The sequence below is a fragment of the Hipposideros armiger genome, unplaced genomic scaffold (genome assembly GCF_001890085.2).
Source record: "Hipposideros armiger isolate ML-2016 unplaced genomic scaffold, ASM189008v1 scaffold_549, whole genome shotgun sequence".
NCBI lineage: Eukaryota > Metazoa > Chordata > Mammalia > Chiroptera > Hipposideridae > Hipposideros > Hipposideros armiger.
Genome location: NW_017731899.1, coordinates 164032 through 184880, shown reverse-complemented (window position 1 = coordinate 184880; position 20849 = coordinate 164032). Strand labels below are relative to the sequence as shown.

The 20849-nt window shown below is 51.4% G+C and overlaps 1 protein-coding gene and 1 long non-coding RNA gene across 6 annotated transcripts in view; both read right to left on the bottom strand.

Moving 5' to 3' along the window:
• Window positions 1-1803, bottom strand: part of CHST15 (carbohydrate sulfotransferase 15) — a 75893-nt gene extending 74090 nt beyond the window's left edge. The window contains exon 1 of one of the 4 annotated variants that reach the window (XM_019669177.1): window positions 1080-1803. The gene's annotated coding sequence lies outside the window, so the exon portion shown is untranslated. Of the gene's footprint in view, window positions 1-23; window positions 295-662; window positions 1056-1079 lie in introns of those variants that run through there. The other 3 variants (XM_019669174.1, XM_019669175.1, XM_019669178.1) reach the window with 3 other exon arrangements.
• Window positions 1804-3192: 1389 nt separating this feature from the next.
• On the bottom strand, window positions 3193-11500 carry LOC109396925 (uncharacterized). 2 transcript variants are annotated; one of them, XR_002126942.1, is made up of 4 exons: window positions 11220-11500; window positions 10167-10274; window positions 9145-9225; window positions 3193-5548 (listed from the first exon to the last, which is right to left on the bottom strand). It is a non-coding gene; the product is annotated as an uncharacterized LOC109396925 (long non-coding RNA). The 2 variants fall into 2 exon arrangements; XR_002126943.1 differs by lacking the exon at window positions 3193-5548 and adding an exon at window positions 6479-6579.
• Window positions 11501-20849: the final 9349 nt, after the last annotated feature.

The window sequence follows — 20849 nt, the reverse complement described above, 5'->3', positions numbered from 1 at the left end:
ACCCCCACCCTACGCGCGCTCACACTGTAGACGCACTGGTCTGTCTGTCCGTCCGTCCTCCGCCTGCATCTCCCAGAGCCGGGTGGCGCGGAGGCGCCGACTCCCGGGACTGTTCTGAACAGCCCGCCCGTGCTGTCGGCAGGCGCCCCCCGCAGGCCTCCAGCTGCCCGCAGCGCCACCACCCCATCGCTAGGTCCTCAGTCCCCGATCTCCCGCTGCCTTCTCTCGAGCCAGGGAAGGGGCGTGCAAGCTCGGGCGCCGCCGCTGGGCAGCCCTTCCCGGCGTGTCCCCAGAGCACGGAGCGCCAGGAGCGCGGCCGGGACCGGCGGCGCGGGGACGCCCCCCGCTGAGCACCGCGGTCGCCTCGGGGAAACCCGGCCGAGGGGCGCCGGGCCCAAACCTGCCTCGGCTCGGCTCGGCGCGCTCGCAAGTTCATTGTCTGCCTGGGCCGCCGCCGCCGCTGCCGCCACCGCGCCGGGAGCGCCGCGGGGAGTGAGGCTGCGCGCAGCCTCCGCCGGCCCGGACTCCCTATGCCCGGCCCCGGCCGCCGCCGCCGGCGTTGACCGGCCGGAACGCGGAGGGGCGCCGGAGCCCCAAGCCCGGGGCCGGACTCCCGCCTGTCCTCGCCGCCTCCACCCCCGCGCCTGGCACCCAACTTGTACCTGAGAAACCCGAGTCCAGCCCGGGAGCCTCTGCGGCTCCAGCTCCGGCTCCGGCTCCGCGGGAGCGCGCCCAGCCCTGCACCTCGAGCCCCGCATCCAGGGCGCGTCAACCTGATTCCCCGAACGCAGGGAGGAAAAGTTTGGGAGTGACGTGCAGATGGCGAATGAAACATCCGAAGAGGGCCCTCCCCCCGCCCCATGTCGCGCTGACACACAACAGCTCGAGTCTGGAATGTGAGATCAAGGCGTGCGCGCCGAGCGGTGGGTTTGGTCCCCGCCCCCTCCCCTCCCAAGTAAACACGGCTTGTGCGATGCGGTGATTCCAAATAGAAAGCAAACCGAGACCCCTAAAGTCTGCCGGCGACACCCTGCCAGAGACATTTTTAACCAACTTGGCGGTCTGGAGCCAGTCCATACATTGATATTCAAGGCCACGGCGCTGGTGGGTTCTGCGCCCTCTGTTGTATGTCTGCATCCCGCGGAGGCTCTCGGGGCTCTTGGGCCCAGCGTGTTTGCTTCTACCCGGAGGGAAGGCTCGGCGGGACCCCGAGCGCCACTGCCTGCCGCAGTGGCCAGGAGGCCGCTGCTCCAGGAAACCACCTGGGCTGCCCGAGGTCACGGAAGCGGCATCAGTGGTCTACTCCCGGGATTCTGGACTGAAGACGCCATTAGTTAAAGAAAAGACACTTTGAATTCTGGAAGACTCGACTCAAGGGGCGCTTAGAGCACCAAGCCCAGCCTCTCAGGAAACAGGTCCAAGGGAGAGAGAAGAATCCTTGTCTTCAGTCACACAGCCTTCTCTGCCTGCCTAGGTCCCCATGGCCACAGTCCAGCACCCTCATACTTAAAGCAACCAAAAGTGGAGCTGAAAGCGCTTCCTAAACAGAGTGCTGCACACCGCTGAGGGGTGCTTCCTGACAGTGCCTTGTTCCCCTTTCCTCTTTTTCTGAAAAAAAATGTCATCTTTTTTGCGTGAGGCTTCATCTCACCCCCCAGGAACGATAACCAGAGGTCATCAACTTCTGTTCTGCATCCCTGGCAATCAATGCAGAGGTCACTCACAACCAGAGGATTGTAACTGCAGATGGGAAGACCCGGTGAGAGGGGAATTCTCCCAACCTGTATCTTGTTTTTCTGCAAATAGTACCTCTTACATAAAATCTACAAATAAAGATTAATGCAGCAGAGAGACCAGCCTTAGAATTTCAGACTGGATTGCTTTTTTCCATATAGACTCCACTGGGTGATTTTTTTTTCATTATTATTTTTTTAAACAAAAACCTTTTTTTCTGAAAATACAATGAGCTGCTTTTTGCAGGGTTCATAATTCCCAATAGATGATGATGCCATTTTTCAAGGTCTTACACATGTTGTGGCTTTGGGGCTTATTTATTAGCTCCCAAGAAAAGCCTGCCTTTCAGGGAGGTTTATATACTCAAGTAATTGCATGGGGGACATAGTGCAGGGTGCTGTTAAAGGGGCTGGTTGTACATGCGTCTGCAAGGAAGGCCCTGGGCCAGGCAGCTGTCAGACCAGAGTGTGCAATGGGTTTAAACAAACACAGGGAAGGTTCTATGGAAAGAGCGAAAAGGAAATCCCCTCCTGTAAGGGTGTGTGGAACATTATTCCACAACCACACACACCACCGTCTTTCCTCCTCTCCCTCCAAGTAAACACATGATTCCGTTATGGAGATGGCGCTGGGCCCACCCAGATCACTTTCAAATTCAGGTGTCAGAAATCACAGTTGACATGGAGCAAATTGTTTTTAAGTAAAATCAAGGTGCCGCTTTGATGCGAATTCCACTGGGGACTTTCCAAAGGTATTTATACACGTGCCTGAGATTAACTGGAGGGCGATTTTCCCCCTCAACTTTAATTTCAAAAAATTGCCCAAGAATTGCACTTGAGCCTGTGATCCTGGAGAGTTGAGAGAACACCCAGATGCTACACGTATGTGAATGAGTGGATGGATGGACAGACGGATACATAGCTGTGAGAGACATGAGTGCCAGCCTGACATCGGCAACTAAGGGGTGGGAAACAATGCAGATAATTTGAGAAAACAAATAAATCCCCTTAAGTATACGCTCTTAGGTCTCCATAATTCTGGAGTTAAATTGCCTGGGTTTAAACCCTGCTTCCCACATCTGCTAGCTGAGTGACGTTGGGCAAGTCACTCTCCTTTCTGTGCCTCAGTTTGGGGCTTATAATAATAGCACCTCCTAGTGGTAGATTGAGTTATGGAGCCCATGGAGGGATTACTCTTCTGCGCCCTCATAACGTATGGGATATACTTCCTCATTCCTTGACTTTGGACTTGGCTATATGATTTGTTTTAGACAATGAGATTTGGGGGAAGGTGACTGAAACAGAGGCCTGAAATGTGTTGCAGGGCTGGGCCTGCTCTCCTGTGTGCTGGTGGTCCACCATGAGAAGACCATGTCTCAAGAAGCTTCGGCCTCTTCCAGCAAGGCTCTAGAATAAACACATGTGGAGCAGACCTGAACTCAACTTGCATCCTGGAGCCAAGTCACCCCACCTACAGTTGGACTCAGAGCCGCCCCAGCTGCCCACAGACACATAGCAAGGGGGAGAAGTACTTGTTGTACGCCACTGAATCGGAGTTTGTTACACAGCATCATTGTGGCGGTAGCTGACTGATACATTCCCTCCGTGGGCTGGTGTAAAGATCAATGACAAAATGTTTGACAAATACAAAGCACAGCTCTTGGGACACAGTAAGAGCTCCGAAATACGAGCTCTTATTAGTAATCAACATTATTCACAGTAGTTTTGCACATAACAGTGACATAATAACTGTTTTTTAACTGATTTATTGAATTGGTGAACAAGTATTACTTGAATAAAGATCCTGTAGAGACAAAGCAAGGACATCCGGAAACTGGAAAACCAGAGGTCTGCTATGATCCCCAAAATCACAATCATTCACTCATTCATTCATTCAGCAGACAGTCCCCAAACACCTGGCTCTGTGCCACACGCTGGAGCCAGTGCTGGAGCCACTAAGATGATCAGGTCTCCATCCCCTGCTAAGGCTGGGACCTACAGAGTCACCATATGACAGGCACTCAGCTAACCATTTCCCCGTGCTGCATCATTTGACCCTCACAACAGCCTTGTGAGCCAATATTATTGATCCCTGTTTTTCAGGTGAGGAGACGAAGGCTCAGGAAACAAACAACGTGGGGAAAGGGCCAAGGCCAGCCCTGTCCCATTAGTGTGCGCTAGTGCCATTGGACTCAAGTTAATGGCAGGCACACCTGATAGGAAAGTGTGGCAAGAAGAGAGAAAAGGGATGGACACAGCTGGGGTCACTCTCCGTGCCGCGTATGTGCTAGGTGCTCAGGACATACTGAAGCTCAGAAGACCAGATTCCACTCCTGCCACCAGTGGTCTGGCCCTCCGTTTCTCAACTGGAGGTAGCAGGACCTTGAAAGCTGCAGTGCTGGCATTTCATAGAGCTGTGAATTCAGGAGGAACTGCAGCAGGAAGTCCACTTTAAGGGGGTTAAGGGATGGGGGTCACAGTTCTGGGAACCGTTCCAATAATTTGAAAGTGAGGACAGCAGACAATTTAGGAGGGAAGGAGACAAGGCCAGGCCTTGAGCGCTACTCATTAGAGGCCTCAGCTCAACAGCTGCAACCTTGCCTTTTGTCATTCCACCACGAGAGCATCAAGCATCGAGGCTGGAGCATTGGGGGTCTTCCAGGTCTCCCCTATCAGAACGCAGTGCCCCTGCAGGAAAAATCATTTGAGATGCCAAAGGCCTTAGTCATCACCTAACCTGTTAATTTTCAGTTACTTTTGCAGAGACTGGGATGAGGTTTCAATTCACCTTTACCTGATCCCCACATTGGAGGTTGTTTCCAAGGGGACAGCATGAGGCGTGGGTTGCCGCTGGTGTCAGAGCTCCCTCTGCTAGGGAGGGCCACACCTAGGTGCGAGGGGGGTCTGGGGGATCAGTGCACGAGCTCTCAAATTCATCTCCGTGGACCTGGCTTCAGATCTCTGCCATGGACCTGCCTCCGGTCCTGTGACTTTGACAAATTTAGACTTCTCGGCAACCTGAAGTGCATGTCAATTTCATAAATTTAGAAATACTCTGGTTAGACAGATTCCTTCTGCAGTAACACATCCATTAAGTGCACTTTAAGCCGGTTTTGGTATGTGAATCCATCACAAATCGATGTGAAATTTAGGTTCTTGTGAAAATTTCCTACCCCCGGTTCCAAAACCTCCACTGGATTTAGGACGCTAACAAACAGTGGTCCCTTCAAGCTGCAGACTCCAACACTACATGGACACTTCGGCGAAGAGAGGAATGGGGCTAGTTTTAAACAAACCTCCAAACTTGGGTGTTCGCACAACAGCTGTCGACGCTAACAGGGTTCCACCAGGGACAGTTCTTTATTCCGAAGATGCTGCCATGGCTGAGAGTTTGTAGAACTCTATTTCGCAGTTTCCTCCTGAGAAGTCCGAGGGACCGGCAGCCCTTGGAGCGCAAGATCAGGGTCCCGCGAGTCTCTGCTTTCCCAGCCCTCAGTGAGAGCCTGGCACAGCGAACACGCCCAGTACATGTCCTGTTAATGTCCTGTTAAAACTGGAATCTCCCGGCTTGACTAGCGACTCATCCACCAGACTTAACTTGATAAGATTTCCACTATTTCCTAGACTCAAACGCCATCCCCACCAATGAAGGTTGGGGATCCTAAAAGCACAGACAGAAATGCCTGAAGGAAATCAGACGAGGACCCCAAGTGATTTTAGTGATGACCGCATCGTGGGAGATGGTACCGCTCTTTATTCTGCAGTGTCTGAGGCCAGGACGGCATGAATGGCCAGTAATTAGCAACACAAAGAACCTATGGGTGATGAAAGAGACATAATGTCATTGTTCTCATCGTGTAAGACTCTGTTGCTACCAATCGTTGAAGGGCAGCACCTATTAACCAGAAGTTTTTAGCTGCATAATAGACATTTTGCCAATAAGATCAAGTTTACAGCGGTAGCGTTTTTACTTGCTTCTGTCGTAAGATCCACAGCCCACTCAACAGCAAAACTGAGCTGTTGACTTGGGAAATTTAGAGCAGCATCGCGTGCCCCAGCTGTGAAATACCTGAGCCTCCTGAATAAATTTCATTTTCCTGGGTGAGCGTTTAATGCAGTCAAATGCCACAAAGGGACGCTGGGGGCACAATGGGAATGACACCCCCACATGCGGAGGCTCCCAAAGGCTGTTGGTGATTTGTACCCCTTCCCTGTCCAGCTTGACTGCTGGGGCCAACCCAGACCTGCTTCACAGCTCTGGGACTGTACTCAAGAGCACTCCTCCTGTCCCTCCGCCTCCCCTCCCCAGGCCTAGGAGGAGACTGCGGGTGGCTTCGTCATCTCCTAAGGCTCAGGCATCCTGAGCATTTGGGGAGGTTGATATGGGGGTACTCAACCAAGGCATGACTCAGGGGCCTAAACCCATGGACTGCTTTGGGGGAACCCACAGGAGGCTAGCTTCGAGGCTGGTCCATCAATCTAGAATTGAGCTGCGGGCCATTCTGGCCCATGGTTGGGCCTCCTGGCACCTTTCAGCATATGGGCAGAGCAAGAAGATAGGCCACATATCTAGTTGTGCTGAGGCCACAGGGGAGGGAATGAAAAGGGAGGGGAGGGGAGGGAGGCAGCGGAGGGAGAAGGGATAGTCTCTTCCCAGGAGCCCAGGGTGCTTTTCTGCCCTCACTGCTACATAGAGAGAAGACGCGGATGTTTATCCCACACTGACCTTATGCCAGGCACTCTCCTGGGGCCTTTGTACATCCTCTCAGGCCAAGACACTGATGAAGGGGACTAGAGGTGGCCAGTGGGGAATGGTGGGGTCTGAGGCACCGTGGAATACACACACCTGTCCAAGGAAACAGCTGGGTAGGTCTCAGGGTCTCAGCTCTTGCTAGATGGGGCATGGTAGCCAGAAAACTGAGTTTTATTGTAAAATAGGCCAATGTTTCAAAAAAGTCTTTGATTGATAACTAAATCAGAAAAAAAAAATTGTGCAATACAGTGGGAGTCAACTCAGTCAGACTGCAGGAGAGGTGTCCACAGGCTGCCACGTCTGTGCTTCTGTGCCAGTGGCTTCCGGATACTTCAGCTAAGCTGGTCCTGTGAGGGCCAAGGTAGGGCAAAGGGGATACTGCCCCATTTTACCGTTGAGAATGAGAAAACTGAGGCTTGTGCAATTGGCCAAAGGCACACAGCTTTGCAAATAGAAGAGCAGGAGATGGGTGGGATCCACTTCCCCTTGAATCAGTGCTCTGTTCAGGGTACCTCTTCCCCCAACCCAGAAATGGGCCAGATGTCACCTGAGAGTTTCATAGCAACCAGTCAGCACCAGAACGGCTGGAGCACTCATTCAGGGGTCTCCTCCAGGAGCCTGGGAAGCCCCCAGTCACCTGGATCCTGATTTGCACCAGTAGCACATGCCAACAAGGACTGTGAGCATTTTCAGGTGACAATGTTACCATTACAGACCTCAGGACCATTTGTCATTTCTTGTTTGCTCCTTTTATTGCATGGCCCAGGCCAGGCTGTATTATGGTAGATGTGATATTTCTGGCCTCTGGTTGGCTCCAGAGCAGGATGAATTCTGGGAGGGAGGAGTCTGGGCCCCGAGAAGCCAGGAAGTGAGGACATCTCCTGGACCAAGAGGCCTCCAGGCTGTGCAGAACATGCAGACCTGGGGTCCATCTTTCCAGAGCCAGGAGGACCCACTGTCTGTGCACCAAGATGAGGCAGGACCTCATCTACAGTCCCAGTCCTTCCGTGCCTCTCCAAGGTGCCCACCGGGGTTGCGTTGGAGGTAAAGATTTTTGAGTCACTCTCCCCTCCCCCCCACACACACCATTGATCTTCCTCACCCCAGGCTGGGCCTCTGGGCCTCTCTGGGCCCTGTGCTTCCTTTCAGGGGCCTCTCTGGGCACCAAGCTTCCTTTTGGAGGCTTAGCTAAAAGCAACCTTTGCACAGGGTTTCCCTCCTGCCTCACAGGGGCTCAGGACTCAGAAGTCAATTCCTTGGATATTTGCCCCTAAAGGAATTGAGCGGAACTTCTTCCTCCTTCAGGAACCACTGACGCCCACATCTATGTCATGCATACTGTCACTAAAGGAAGTCATTACTTAGGTTGTGATCAGGGCCTACAGCTGCCTCCTGATGGGGTCGCTGTAAAAACAGTTAGTTCCTCTTTCAAGTCAGCCCCAGAGCTGAGCTGATATTTGAAGAGTCAAGGAATCAGATATTCATAGAAACGACTGCATAATTCTTATATGGAATATTAATTATGTGAAGGGACCAACAGAACCAGTCCTTCTCTGTTAAGCCCCAGCGAAAGCACTGTCCCCAGTCTCGGCTAAGAGCCTAAAGCAAATAAACAAGATCCCACATACAGCTTCAGGACCTCAGCCAGGACCTGCCCCAGACAAAGCACCACAGTAACAGCACCAAAATCAATCATACCTCTGGTATCTGTAGGGCCTTAGAATTTACAAACACCTTCGGACTTTGGGGCCCTATACCTTATGTGTTAAAACTCCATGTGGGAGATATTAACGCACGTTCTATAAATGAAGCAGTACACTCAGAAAGAGAAAGGGTCTTGCCCAAGGACTCAGCACTGCAAAGTCCTAACTAGACCTGGAGGATTTAATTCAAGGTTAATGCTCTCCCTATTAAGCCCTCGTCACTTAGCAAATCTCAGCCGCACAGCAGCCCCAGGAGTGGACATTATTCGACCCATTTTATAGATAAGGGAACTGCAGCCGAAAGAGCTTTGCCCTGGACACCTTCCCCAACCCCCTGTAATGTTCACCCACTCATCCGTTCTTCCACAGGAGATTCCTGGCACCCTAGGATCCTGACCCATTGTTCCCAGGATCGGGGATCCACAGGGGTGCTGGCATTCATGGGTGTTTTTCAGTCCTTGTTGCTTTCCAGCCTGGTGTTTAAAAAATATCAACACGCCAAAGCCACAGAACACAGGGTTTTCTGCACCTTGGCTAATTTCCTGCTGACTCAGCCAGGCTGGGCACGAGCCAGCTGTGGTAACTCCCCTGGCTGTGTGTGAGAAATATTTATTGTTGAATAGTCCTCTGTTTAATAAAAGGCGCTCGGGCCTTCACGGGGCAGAGAGGCTCGGACAAGTGCGGCTGTATTTCCCAAGCCTGGGAGATTATTCAAGTGGGGCTCCCGCCTCTGTTTTGCTAGCAGGGCTTCTCTCTGCAGAGGACAGGGCAGCCATGGTTTACACAGTCAGAGCCCGACTTCCGGTTCCTATTTTCACCCTGACATGATTCTGCTGGATGAAGCAGACAAATGACTTAACCCCTCTGCACCTCCGTTTACCCATCTGCAAAATGGCTGCAATCAAATGCGGGTGTTGATTTGCAAAGAGCCCGCCTCTGATTATCTTTGACTAACCTGTGTTCAGGGTTCCTCCCTGGAGGCTGAACCATGTGTCTATTTTGACTTGAAAGGAGCCTTGAGATGACAAAGGACAGCCTAGAAACAGAAAGCACAGAGGACTTTAGGGTACAGAAAGCTACCTCTACTGTTCAGTAATGTACGAGGCTTCTTATGATGCTTATGTGAATCTGGGAGGGCCAGGTAAGAGAGCCAGTTTCAGAGGGGAGACCTTTAGAATATGTTGGATTCCAGATCCCAAAGACCAAAGACCAGGGGTTAATCGCATTTCAATTATCTCAACAGTTGGAAACCATTAAATTGATGTGATGGGCCCTGGCCCTCCTCTTGTGTTAGAAGTGTACTTCCACCTGCCATCGTCAGCACCTTGACTTTTGTCCCCCATGCCCAGCCGGGATTGGATGTGTTCAGGCTAGGAATTGGTCACCAGGTTCAGAGCCTCAGTTATAGAGATAATACATCCTTTCTAATCTGTCAGCCTCCCCTTTGTCCTTTCAGGACTGGCTGTTTTCTCCGCCTCCAGGCCTTGCTTAGCAAGGGTTTTCGGGAGGAGGGCAGCTGAGCCCGACAGGCGGTGCTTGATGTGGGGTCTGGGGAGGTGGGCAGGACAGCCATGTTCTGTGGGTTGATGACTCTTAAGCCCAAATCTCTCTCCTAAGCCCTGGAATGCTGTATCCTGCTGCCTCTTGGGCAGATGCAACGCTGAGCTCCCCATCTTCCTCAAAGCTGCCCCAGCATCCCTGACCCCGTCTCAGGGAAGGCCAGTCACCCAAGTGAGGAGGTTGGGAATTGCCCTGACGTCCAGCTAGTGTCTTTATTACACTTGTTGACAGCTCAAGAACCTGTCCCTTCCTCTCTTGCACCATTGCCATGGCCCCAGCTCAGGCCTCCACTCCCCTTACGCAGATCCCTGCAACAGCCTCCAGTGGGTCTCCTTGCTCCAGCCATGCACCCCAATCCACTGTATCCAGAGCTCTGAAGCATGGCCCCTCTGCATGGCAGACACAGTTATCGCTCACCGGGTATCCGTGTGCTTCCCTGCATTTCCCAGCCCTCCTTGCAGTTAGATGGGGCCACGTGAAAATTCTGGCCAATGGACTGGCAGTAGGATGGCGTGTAATTTCAGCCTGGAGGACAGAAAAGTGGGTGGGAGTTCTCCATGTTTTGTCTGATGAGATGGTGGGCCCCACCCCCACCCCCACCCCCAGGCCAAAGCAGCCTCCATCACTGAGTCACTACAAAGAGAACACCTGGACCACAAGTCTCTCAGCATATCTAGCCTGTGCAAGAACAAGAAATAAATAGTATGTGTCAACCCCCTGAGATTTCAGGGTTGTAGTTACTGTAGCAGAGGCCTAGTCCATCCAAACTGATAACCTGGTGAATTCCCTTCCCTTTTTCATACAACTCAAGGGTCACTGCCTCCAGAAGCCGCCTCCTACCCAGGTCCCCCATGAAACTCACGTCCCCAACCTGTGTTCCTATAGTGAGCTGTGATTTTACCAAGGCAAGAAATTTGTCATCTTCATCATCACCATCACCATCATCACAATCATCATCACCTCACCATCACCACTATCATCACCATCATCATCACCATCACCATCACCATCACCACTATCATCACAATCATCATCACCTCACCATCATCACCATCATCATCACCATCACCATCATCACAATCATCATCACCTCACCATCACCACTATCATCACCATCATCATCACCTCACCGTCACCACTATCATCACCATCTATCTCTTCATGACTATGTCTAAATGCTTTATGCACATACTACATCTCATCTAATCCTGGTAATCACCCTCTGAGGTGTGTACTATTTATTGTTCCTATTTTGTAAACCAGGAAACTAAGGCTCAGAGAGTTTATGTGGCTCATTTAGTCAGCCTGGCACCGACGGGCAGTCTGTCTGTCCAAACCCACAGACAATGTGCCTCACCAGCACTGAAACCCACCCTTACCCACTCCCAGCACTTTGCACTGACTCTCGCACACTGTGAGTGCTATATGAAGTTTGTTGAATGAATACCTAAATGATGCTTGCTTCCTGACCTTCCGTTTATGTAGTGGAGTCTCAGCGGGAAAGAGCTAACCAGTTGTGCTGGAGGCAAGTGGCAAGTTACTCCCAGAAAAATCCCCATCTTGTGGCCTCCTTCCAGGGCAGCTGACTGCAGGCATTTCCTCTCAACTCAATTTTCAGAAGACTTCTGTGATGAACCTTACAAAACAACAACAACAACAACAAACAAACAAAGTAAAGAAGGAGAGAAGGATAGGATGAACACAGCCCTCATCGCTTGCTTCCACCTCAACACTGGGATTCAAAGGCTTTGGTCCCGCCAGCCCTAGAAGAGCCCCTTGCCCCCACCCCCAAATTCGCCTAGCCCTCCCCAGTGTACAAAGCACTTTTCAGGTGTCTTATCTCACCAGATCCTGAGAAATGGGGCCAGAATCCCCATTTCCAAGATGAGAACATGGACCCCCAGGGATGCTGGGCAGTTAACCCTGCTCAGCGAGCTTCTAGAGGCCGAGCTGTTTGGCTTGAGCCCAGGTCCTCTGGCATCAGAGCCCAGTGACCTGCCCTGCCCCACACTGCCTCTGCCATGCTGGGCTGGGGCCTGAGGCCGCGCTGGGAGCCGGGGTGGAGAGCGGAGCTTGCCGTAGCTCTGGCAGCCTCGTTTCTGGTATCACAGCCATGACAAGGGAGCCATTATGCTGATTGTCCTCTTTCCTGAGTGAAAAGAAAAGCAAACACAAGGTAACAAGTGAGAAAAGTGAAAGGCTCAGGGAGGCCAGTTCTGGGATGGGGGCATAGATGCAGGGAAGACAGCTGCCAGGTAAGCAGACTGTTTGGATTTTGTTCTTTGATGGCTGACCCCGTGATGCCAGGTTCTGGGGCAGAGAGAGACAGTGCGTGTCCGCTGAGCAGGGCGTGTTGTAATGACTGCGTTCAGCTCACTGGTGGCTTGGTCTCCAGGAATCGGCTGAAGGTGGTTGTTTGTCTTTTTCCACCACCCTGCCCTGATTTGCAACCCACTGAGACAGCCACTTGGGTCTGAATTGACTGTTCATGATTGGCTCATGGCTTCCCCTAGAGGTAAGAAAATCCACAACCAAAGGCCATAGGAAGAGACTGGGAAAGAGAGGACCCTCTTCTTCCTCAGAACAGTGTCATGTCTGTGCCTGGCCCTGCTGCCCAGAGAGGCTGCGGCCATCTCGCCTCCAGCCTGAGGATGAAGCCAACACACAGGATTGGGCAGAGCCAAGGGCATCAGGGAGACATGAGGTCAGAGCCTTGACACCCCAGCGAGAGCATACCCTGCTCTGGACCCCTGGGTCATGCGATGACAATCGCCTTTATGGGTTAAATCAGTTTGAGTTCAGGCCTTCTGTTGTTACTGAGAACAAAATCATCCTACATCGATGCACCAGGAGTCTGACCTTATCCTGGAGCAACGGAAGCACGTGGAAAACGTGCTGGTGGATGGATGGGTGGGTGGACGGACAGACAGGTAGCCACGACCTGGTCAAAAAGCAAGAGGCTGCCATAAATGAGACAGGCTCTTTAGAAGGGGCTTCAGGAATCAGGAGCAGGGAGAACTGGAATCTATAGGAGCCGGAGGCCCCGCAGCCCATGACAGCCCCTACCCTGCAAAGAGCCTTCACCAGTCGTGGAAGCGATGGATGGAACAGCCTGTCCATTCAGCCACTGAGACTGCGCCACAGCCTAGAAGGACATCGGAATCCAACACAATAGGGCTCCCACTGGCCTTGTCACACCCACCAGAGGCACAGTGCCCATTATCTCTCTGACCAAGGGGACAGTGCATTGCCTGACTCGTTAACACACAGTCACCGGAGAATGTGTCTAATTGAAAACACAGCCACGTGATCACAGCCATCACCTCCTTATTCCCTTTTCCAATAAACAAAGGGGGAAACCTGGGACCAGGAGCTCGGGAAGTGCCAGTGTGGGAAACCTCGGAGAATAGAACAGATCACAGAATTAGGGCATTTGGTCTCGTGTGTGCCACTCAGATGAGCCACACAGCCTGAGGCAGCCGCCTAATGTATCCTGAGTGGTCATTAAATGTTTAGTAAAATGGCCCATCGGATGCTCAGGGCACTCACGGGACATTCGTGGAGACTTAACCCAAAATCCCTCGGGAGCCCTTGCCGTGGAAGGCGCGTGGAGTCACACATCCCTGGGTTCGGGTCGCGGCTCTGCCATTCCTGACGTGGTAACCATGAAGCCGTCACTTCACTCCCGGCTCCTCAGTTCCCCCAATGGTAACATGGGTGGGTGGGGCTCTATTTTGTAAGGGTTAGAGCCATGTCAGGTGGAGGGGGCAGCTTGGCTCTTTGGAGGAATTGAAAACAGAGAATTAAGGAGGGGTGGAGGGGGCGGGGACGCTAGGGGGAGAGCAGGCTGGAGCACATGGGCCTGGAATTAGAAATGAATGTTTCCGCACTGTGATTTATGGCCTCCTCAAATTCTGTTCTCTTCCATAGAATAAATACTACACCACTGGGTTCTACTTCAGTAGGTTGTCTCGCAAACGCTGTCTGTGTTGGGCCAGCTAAGCTTCGCCCCTCCTGAGTCCACGTTATCACAAAGCAAAAATGGGAGAGCTCTGATGAACACACGAGGCTTCTGCGATTTCTCTAGCACCCTCATGTGCACCTGACCTCACCGTTTACCTCCAACTTCAAACCCTTGAGGCTCCTAGGTTCCTCTTCTCCCTTCAGGAGAATTGCGTGTGTGGCCACTTTTTCCACCAGCTTTCAAAACTCCCGCAGGATCTCCAGGACAGCAGTCTGTGTGGCCAGCATACAGATACAAGGGATGGGGCTGTTACACCCTTGTGGATGGTAGAGCCTGGAAGTGCAGAAATTACATTGCTTTCATAAAAGAATCCAATGCAAAAGACGCCTTTGTTCTAGAATATTCTCTGTGTTTTCCTCTATGACTCGATTGCCCTATATAGTCTCCCTTACCCTGTTGTATATAAATGGAGGTCTGAGATCAGCTGTGCCTATTAGCATATGAGAAATCTTCCCATTCCATCAGTTGTCATCGTTTCAGAGTCCCCGTCCTCATTCCTGCACTTAAGAGCAGAACATGTGTGAAAACAGAAAAATGGGTTGAGGGGGCTGTAGAGAGCGCAGGATCCAACAATAAACCTTTGTTCCTCATGTGCCTCCACCCTGGGTAGGGACTGGCAACAGCTGGACAGAATGTCGAGAACCTTGTCAAACAGGCAAGACATCAGTCCATGTGACAGCAAGGAAACTGAGACAGAAGCCAGCTGTGGGACTGGGCCTTCACAGCAGAGGGGGGGACAATTGCCACCAGCAGCTCCAGAGGCACTCCAGGGAGGGATGTCAAGTCCATGGCCTCTGGGGGACTTCCAACACAAACCACCTAGTGGCACAGCGAAGGGTCTCATGTTCCCATCGCAGGCCCCAGAAAACCTGGCCGGAAGGCTCAGGACAAGGAAGTGACCTGTGTTCCAAATAACACAAAAGTCACTCACCAACCACCCCCAGCATCCTGGCACGTGACCTGGAGATGGACAGTCAGCAAAAACCATATAGATTTCTGTCATTTTAAAGACCGTATGTGAAGAACACAGGCGGGGGCTTCTGATGAAGGTGGAAATAGAATGTTCCCCTTTGGTTTCGAAAGTACCAGAAATGAATAGCCTCCTGAAGATGGAAGAAGCTCTGCGGGTAATATTGATTATCTTTGGGGCCAGAAATTGTTTTGCAGTTGCTGATTGAAAGGTTTTCTATTAATTCCTACTGGCAGGCAGAATAAGAAATATCGAATACCTAATTGCCTTTGAAATAATTGCACCCCCCAATGTAATATCTTAACCAACGTATCACGCAATCAATGTTTTGCTGAACTGGGATGGTTTGGAAGGCAATGGAAGGTCAGGCCTGGGGAGTTGGGGGGGGGGTGCGCTAAGGCATTGAGCGGAGGGGTTAACGCAGGTCGTTGCTACTTGAGCCCTGGCCTGTCTCACGTGATCTTGGTCCATCTGCAACGCTGGTGAATAGGAAGTCCCCATCAGGGCCCTAGGGACACAGAAGTGGGGCCCTTTGCTGGAGACGGCTGTGGGGTAAAGGACGGATTGCTGAACTAGAAGTCAGAGACATGAGCCAGACCCACCGCCACCCTGACCCAGTGACGTTGAGGAAGTTAATCAACCTCTTATGTTGCTGTCCTCTCTCCTGCAAAGTGAGACCGACAGAGAACAACCTCGGGGGTGAGGGGGGTGAAATCCGGTGAAATGACTCTCTGAGGCATGTGGAAGAATTCCTTTAAAAACTATTCATCAATCCATTTGTTTAAAAACTATTCCTTGAGCCCCTGCTCTGCAGCAGCACTGTCCTAGGTACTAAGGTGACAGCTGTGAACAAAGCAGACCAAATCTCTGCGCTCAGGGAGATTAATCCAGGGTGGACGGGAGGCGACAGAGAAACAGGTAAGATGTGTAACATAACACGCTGGTGACAGATGTGAAAAGAAAAAAGCGAATCCGGAAGAATGCAAAGGCTGGGCCGAGAGACATTGATGACAAAGAGGACAATGTTCTCCAGGAGTCTGGCTGTGATGGATGGGAGGGGGCAGAAGGGGACGGCAGATAGAGGGCAAGTGGGCTTCTAGGAGGGGTTTGGTTCACAGGGAGAAAGCACCACGCGTTCGGATATTGATGGGAGGGAACCCATAGAGGAGGGGAGCTGGGTGCAGGAGAAAGAGAGGGAAGTTGTTTGAACGGTGTCTTTACAGCAGGCGAGAGGATGGGATCTGGTGCCTGAGGGTTGGCCTGAGCTAGACACAGATGTGGTCTGTCCACAGTACGAGCACAGAAGACCGTGGAAGCAAACAGGCAGGTGGTGGGGGAGTCTGTGGATGGTCCCGTAGGTGGCTTTAATTTCCTCACCGAGACAGGTACCAGGCCACACTCAGCTCTGAGACTGTGAGGAAGCCACTTAGCTTCTTTGGGCCTCAGTTTCTTCCATTTATAAAATGACAACGTTGGACCATAATCACGCCTGTAGACCAGCACTGTCCAGTAGACTTTTCTGTGATGACGGACATGTGCGGCACTGTGCTGTCCAATTCAGCTGTCACTCGTACATGGGGATATTGAACACTGAGGAACTGGACTTTTTGTTTTATTTAATTTTTATCCATTTAAATTGGTACATGTGGCTAGTGGCTACCATATAGGACATCACAACCCTTGCCGCCCTAACCTTTCCATCTCGGATGTTCTATAATTATATGAAAACATTAGCCAATATCTCAACAAAGTTACTGATGACAAACTTTCTAGAGTTGATTGACAAAAATAAAGAATAAGAGGACAGTCAGAGGTGAAAACAATTCTGATTTTTAAATAGGTTGTTTTCTCCTTCCAAAGGCAAAGCCCCCCACACCCCGACGTGAGACCTGGACGAGAATCCTAGCAGCCGTCTAGACCTGGGGTTTTCCACCCTGGCTGGGCATTAGAATCTGCTGGGGGAGGTTTTTTAAAAGCACTATAATAACCAGGTCCCACCTCAAACAAACTGAGTCAGAAACTCTGGGCTTGGAGCTGAGCCTTCATCACATTCTTACATCTCCCCAGCAACTCTAATGTGCAGCCACTATCCTGACCCAACGGCCTCGCTGAACTAATGGGAAACTGAGGTCAGGAGGAAAGAGCAGTGTGTCCGGCTCACACAGTGAGTTCGTCCCAGAGCCTGAGCTGGACTCCCGCTCCCCAAGCTGCCCGGGCCATGAAGGCTCTGATGCAGGGCTGGGGGAGCCAGCGTGCAGTGCCCAGTGTACAGAGCCCATGGGCGAACCTTCTTCCCGACTCCTTCTGGTCACTGCGCTGTGGCCTAAGCTACAATTCTGCGAGCAGTGTCTTTTTAATTTCCCAGCAGTGGGTGAGTCCACCAGTGCACGTTGACATTCTGAAGGATGGCATAAAGCAACCTCCCTTTCCCATTGGGGCGTATTACTAAGACTGAGCCCACAAATTTGAGAAAGATAACGTTTCCCCTATCACACTGCAAAATAAGCAATTTTCTGCTCCTGGAGACGCAGATTCACATATAAGCTCATTCCAGACACGGAGACCCAGCATTATACTGCACAGCACCAGCTTTGCCTGAGTGGGTAGGAGGGTGAGGCTAGGGTGGGACAGTGGGGAGAAGGGGAAGGGAGGGGATGGGAGGAGAGGGGAGAACAGGGGAGGGGAGGGGGAGCAGCGTGTGCTGGGTCAATGTCCTCTTCAGACCAGGAAGGACAGTCCCCAGTGCAGAGCTGGCTCTGCAGAGCCTCACTGAACCCAGGGCAGGTACCTCTTCCTGGGAGCCACTTGGTTAGAATGGGCATTCTCAGGCACCTCAGGCCTCAGGTTCCTGCTGGAACACAGAACTGGCCACTTCTCCACCTCGCTCTGGGCTTCCTTGGCCCAGGAGCCTCGTCTTCACTCCCAGAATCCTTCGGTGCACCTGCGGGCTCAGCAGCTGGCTCACACCCAGCTCATGTCCAGTGGGTGACAAATGTTTCCTTTTCTAGTTTTGTTTATTCCCAAAGTCAGCCTGGCCTGGGGACCCAGCCATGGCAGACCTGGGTGCAAATCTTGGCTTCCTGACTTAATAGCTGTGTCATGTCCTATCTGACCTTTAACTTTTTCATCTACAAAATGGAACCCACCTCTCAGGGTGGCAGGGAGGAAGGACCCAGTTAAGACAGTGCTAAGCACACAGCAAGAGTTTGATAAATGTCAGTTGTTTCCCCTCCCGCTCCATGTCCCATCACTACCTGCCCATTGTCAACTTCCCTGGACTTGGGTCCAGGTCTCATTTTCTTTGGTTGTCTCCCGAGCATTTCTCAGTGCCTGGCAAAGGGCTGAGTATGGTAGGCATTCTGCAAATGTGTGTTCAATGCATTAAAAATGCCAGATTGAGAGGACATAGGATTGCGCCCTCCCCCCTTGTTTCTTCCTCGGGAACTGGAACTGAATACTGCCTTCCCTTTACTGATAAACCTGAAAAACAGACCATCTTACAGCCATTTCCTTGGTTACAAACACCCGGCATCAAACACATTCCCTTCAAACAATAGGAGGAAATGAAGGGGAACTGGGAACACTGCCTGAACGTTGCAGAATTGTTCAGAAGCCTTGCATTTTAGATGCTGGTGGAGGAGGAGGCGGATACCCGGAGCGGGTAGGCTTGACAGTGAAGGAAAACAGGAAATGGTGTGTGTGTGTGTGTGTGTGTGTGTGTGTGTGTGTGTGTGTGTGTGTAGCCTGTGGCATGAGCTCCTTTCACAGATGCAGATAGAAGAACCAAGGCCATTGCAGCCTGGGGTGCTTTCTGACTCCCTGGGAGTTCTCCAGACAGCAGGGGCAACCCCCAAGAATGGGAAGACGGAGTTCCCATGAGGTGAAAGGTGTTAGGAAATCTGTGGACGATACAGAATACCCAGGACCTCAGAATGCTTTCTCAGGAAAGCCAGTGTCCACTTTTATCATGGATGAACCTGGGTTTTTGTTATGGTCTCTGATGGTAAAAAGATAAAAGGGCTGAGAACTGTTGATGTGTAGGGTGGTCAGAGCTGGGGCAGAGCCCCGGAGGTCTGGATCCTAACCCCTGCCACACCACTGCCTGGGTTCAGAGCACAAGCCCACCCAGAGAGCTCAGAAAGGGTCAAAAGAATTCCAGTGGAGCTGGGAAGTCATTACCACTAAAAGCTCTGTCTCCCTATGTCTCTCTCTCTGCCTCCATCTCTGTATCTCTCCCTCCCTCTCCCTCTCTCTCTCTCTCTCCCCCCTGGACCACATGGTCCCTCTCTTTCTTCTCTCTTTTCTGATCTGCCACAAATACATATGACCTTGCATCTTAATGTCTACCACACATGGACTAGCCGTAGGTTGCATGGTCTGGTCCTTCATTTCATAGATATCTATAAGGTGCCCATCATTCGCCTGGCACTGTCAAGCCCTGAGGACAGAGGGTGAGCAAGGCAGAATGACCCTCGTGGGCTTACATGATCATTCCAGTTCTCCGGGGAAATAGTTTGGCCAATCAAAGGACTGGCTGGTCTTGGGTTACTGTCACCCTGGTTCAATCAGCTATAGCAAGAAGAGTCACGTGATACCAAAAGCACCAAACTTGAACCTTCATTGGAGCTATGAGAAGGCCAAATCCAGCCTGCTACTTGTCTTTGTAAATAAAGTTTTATTGGAACACAGCCATATCCATTCATTTACATATCGTCTGTGGCTACTTTCACACCAAACCGGCAGAGTGGAGTAGGCGTGACAGAAACTACATGCCTACAAACCTGCAATGTTCACTACCTGGCACTTTACCGAAAAAGTTGGCCAAACTCTGAACTAGGATAACAGATAGAAAAACCCATGAGTGCCACAAAGTTCTGTATAAACGTTAAGGAGTTACAGTCAGTTATAGCGTCCCTCATCCTGCCATGATTTCAAGAGTCAGCTGGATCCCCTGGATAAAGTCTCAAACATTCTGGATACTATTTTCCACGGTGCCAGAATCTAGGCCATCTGCCAATACCAGATGGAGCTGATCTGTCCAGGTCCTGCTGCGTGTGGATGTGAATTCTGCTGAGTGTCTCAAGATGGCATGAACCCACGCAAAGATGAAAGGAGGTACCGCTGTACCCCCAGATGTTGTGCTCAGTGCCTCATAACCATTATCTCATGAGTCCTCCCAACAGCTTTATGAGGTCAGCTCTGTTTTTATCCCATTTTATTGAAACCGAGGCTTTGGGAGGCCCCACGGTTCAGTAAAAGATGAAGCCAGAATGGAACCCAGTTCTGCAGACACCAGGGCTCCTGCCCTCCTCCCCAGGCTCTCTCTATATATATGGTTGTTGGAAAAGTCATGACACATTTTTGCAATGAAAAACAGAAAAAAATACGTCATGACTTTTTCGACAACTTGATATATATATATATATATATATCATCCACCCAGTTAACGTGTGAGTACATAATCTGTGCCAAACAGTGTGCTGGGTGTTTTGGGGAACAAGAAGAATGATGAATAAGGTGTGGCCCCTGCTTCGGGGAGCAGAACATGTGGGGTGAGCTCTGACACAGATGGCACTGGAAGCAGAATGAAAGTAGCTCTGTGGCAGCAGAAGAGACAAACACTCAGGAAACTGCTGAAAAGCATCGCAGCAATGACTCCCACCAGTGCACTGGCGGGGACAGACGCCTTTACCAAGCCCAGCTCCTCGTCTGCTCGGGACTGCATTTCCCAGTCTGCCCTGCAATAGGTGTGGCCGTGTGGCTGCTGTGACAGGTCCCCACTCCATGGGCTCTCCTAGCTCGCTGCAATGTAGATGGCCCCAGAGAGACTGAAGATGCAGGTGAAGATGACATTGAGAATGACGGAGGCACAAGACAGAAGGAGTCAGGGTGAGCAAGTCATCTCTGGTCGGTTGCTGCTGGGGCTTTGTTCAGGGCATGACCGAGAACAAACAGCGATCAAGCAGAACAGGGAACTCTGAGGGTTGTTTGCTACAGGAGCACCAGCTAACACACTGGCTCCCAACTTTGTCCTGTGCCCAAAATCACATGTGGAGCTGATTTGACATCCAGGTCCCCAGACTCCACCCTGGTGTTCTGATTCAAT